Source organism: Limulus polyphemus, unplaced genomic scaffold, assembly GCF_000517525.1.
Source record: "Limulus polyphemus unplaced genomic scaffold, Limulus_polyphemus-2.1.2 Scaffold1738, whole genome shotgun sequence".
Taxonomy (NCBI): domain Eukaryota; kingdom Metazoa; phylum Arthropoda; class Merostomata; order Xiphosura; family Limulidae; genus Limulus; species Limulus polyphemus.
Window position 1 is genome coordinate 187,388 of NW_013667348.1, and position 3,691 is coordinate 191,078.

A 3,691-nucleotide genomic window follows, 5' to 3' on the forward strand; every position below is an offset into this window, starting at 1 on the left:
TAGGGCATTCACGACGGAACAAGATAGTTCTAGAAACGTGGCGTGACACTAGTCACGTGACCTCGCTGACGCAACAATATCATGACACACATATTAGATCCGTAAGCCTCTCGCTGTTGCATTTTAATTTGACCATAATACCAAACACCTCTCCCACCACATTTATTATCTTTTGTTTTATATATACAGCAAAATTATTTACATTTAGTTCTACTGTATAAACATTGTCTACAGAAATACGCTATCATAAGTTTATCGTTTTTAACTTTCGTATAATTCTGGAACTTAAACGTTCAAGTCTTCCTGCTTGGGCAGTATTTTTTTTTAATTAGCTTGTATACCCAATCTGCTTAGGGGTTGCTTATAACCCACTTAACCCCATCTCTTTTCTCTGTAGTAATTTTGCAACTCCAAATAGATATATCGAATTCCTACAACAACAATTTCGTATGAAATGTTATATTTCTTTAAATGCGAGAGGTACTTGTCTATTCTTTTCTTGCAATAGTTGGATTTTTTTATTAGTTAAACAGAAATTTAATGATATTCCTTAATCAATAATTCAATATAATAATATTTTTGTAAAATATTATTTCTATCCCCTTTGTACCATGCGTTAACTAATGGTTAGTTTGTCGGGCTGCGTATCACAAGGTCCAAAGTTTGAGACATGATTCTGCTGAACACTTTCCACAAATTTAGCATGTTATAAAAGTGATGGAAAGACAATTCCTTTATTCGGCTAAAATAGCCGAACAAAGCTCTGGTAGTAGGGGGTTGCTGACTGCCTTCCTTTTCGTCAGTAGATCAAAATTACAGACAGCACGTGAACCCTAGGGACTGTTGAATTCACGGGCACATAAAGTTCTGCTCGAGTTGAAAATTCCAACTATATTCCATCTTGTTCTTTCTTTATGTTCTTTCTAGTGTATGGCCTGACATTAGGGCGCTCGACTCGCAATCGGCGGATCGCTGGTTCGAATCACCGTCACCATACAAGCTCGCCCTTTCAGCCGTGGAGGCGTTATAACGTGACGGTCAATCCAATAATTCGTTGGTAAAAGAGTAGCCCAAGATTTAACTAGCTGTTTTCCCTCTAGTCTATCACTGCTAAATTAGGGACGGCTAATGCAGATATTCCTCGTGTATCTTAATTCTAAACTGTTTATGAACCAAACAACTTGTTTATTAAAGGGATCCTAGAAATACATGAGTCACACAACAAAAATGCACACGTAATATACTACCTACATTGTAAATGATGTCGAGTTACTGCTGAGATTCCCTGTTTATTTAACATAAACAAAATGAGTCATATCACCCAATTTCTCGTCAGTTTTTTACACTCTTGTAACAGACAAAGGAATAAAATTACTAATATGATGCAATATGTGAACCCTGCCTGTAGTGAACAGTATAAAAAAACAAATGAGTTTCAACAGCCGTCCCTAATTTTGAAGTGATAGACTAGAGAGTAGGCAACTAGTCAACATCACCAACCGCCAATTCTTGGGCTACTCTTTTTTCATTTTAATTTATTATAGCCAGAACAATAACGTAATTTAGATTAAAATTTAGTTTATCTACATTTTTAAAACTTAAATACAGGTTTTTACTACCACTTAATTTCAACCATAGGAATTTCTTTCACTTTGTTCTTATTCATCTTTACATCAAGTCTTGGCCCGGCATAGCCAGGTGGTTAGGGCACTCGACTCGCAATCTGAGGGTCGCGGGTTCGAATCCCCATCCCACCAAATCATGCTCGCCCTTTTAGCCGTGGGGGCGTTATAATGTGACGGTCAATCCCACTATTCGTTGGTAAAAGAGTAGCCCAAGAGTTGGCGGTGGGTGGTGATGACTAGCTGCCTTCCCTCTAGTCTTACACCGCTAAATTAGGGACGGCTAGCGCAGATAGCCCTCGTGTAGCTTTGCGCGAAATTCAAAACCAAACATCAAGTCTTTGTCATTAACCAACCATACATATCGCTCAATTTCAGCAAAAATTTAATTTTTTTTCAGAGAAAGTGATTACCACATTTATTCACAGATGCACTAGGGATTTCTTAATTAACCAAATATTTTAGGAATATCAAATATGATTAATGCTCTTTATTTACTTAAATTATGCAATCATAACTTGTTAAAATAGGTTTTAAACTTTGGGGATCTATATGAGAAACACTAATAACTCTTGTACAAAATGTGTCGGCACGAGTTGAGTAGCGACAAGAATTAGTTGGTGTTGTGTCTAAACCTACGAAGCTGTTTGAGAGTTGAGAAGCAGCAAGAATAAGTTCATGTTGAGTCTAAACCTAAGATGCTGGTTAAGAGTTGAGTAGCAACAATAATGAGTTGGTGTTGAGTCTAAACCTAGGAAGTTGTTTGAGAGTTAAGAAGCAGCAAAAATGAGTTGGTGTTGAGTCTGAACCTACGAAGCTGTTTGAGAGTTGAGAAGCAGCAAGAATAAGTTCGTGTTGAGTCTAAACCTAAGATGCTGTGGTTGAGAGTTGAGTAGCAACAATAAAGAGTTGGTGTTGAGTCTAAAGCTAAGATTGTGGTTGAGAGTTGAGTAGCAGCGAGAATGATTTGATGTTGAATCTAAACCTGGAGTATTGACGTCATAAGAAAGGGCAAAGTAGTCAATAAATCTTCACGAATTAGAAAACTAAATATACCTAAAAGAGTCAGAATAAAATAAGGATATTTTGTGTTCCTTAGATTATCTACGTTAAAATGCATTTCGAAGATATAAAAGTTTATGATAAATGGGCGTAAACAATATTTTTTAATTCTATGTTCATCGTGAATACGATACCAAAACAATTATTCAAAACTTTTGCACAAGTTTTTATAACAATTATTATATCCAGTGAAAGTTTAAAGGTGGAATTTACACAAAATATAAAACAGAACAGCAACTGAAAGAAGTTAAACAACGACGTGTATCAAGAAACTTAATATTTTAGAAAAAGGACGAGATTAGACATCTGTATATCGTGTTGAGAGAGCAACATTGAAGGCAAGAATGTAACCAAAGAGTTACATTAGAGGTGAAGAACGACATCAAAGAGTTGCATTAATGAAGAGTTACAGTAGTGAAAAACGTGATCACCGAGGAAGCAAAATAAAAAATAGATTTAAAAAATGGCATTGTTCTATGCGTACAAGAACCAAAAAGGTCGTGATTTACATTAACTCCAAGAAAGGATTGGAAAAATTATATACTCTGCAAGGTAATCAGGATGTAAATCAATGGAATATATTATGTTGGTACCTTTAAGTGAAAATGTACACAAGTTAGACGTAGATCAATAGAATATATGTTACTCGTTGTGTAAACAATAAAACTCGTGTTTTCTTTATACTTTCTTTATGCAATTACATTCTCAAAGTAAATAAAAACTATCTGGCATTTTTATCTTATATTTTATTTTGTGTTGTTTTCTTTTTACTTTCAGCTGGACGAATGGAGGCGTGAAGGTAAAAACTTAAAAGTCATACCTTAGTATGTAGCTATAAAACGAGGGCTAGGTAAGTTTCTGTATCTTTAATCCATTTTAGTGGAATATGTTTCTGGTATAACGTGTATTGCAGTGAAAAATAAACAGTTTGTGAACTATGGTTATAGATAGTGATAAAAAAAAAATCAGAAAAAAATCCTCTTCTTAAAATCCTTTATTTGCCCTAG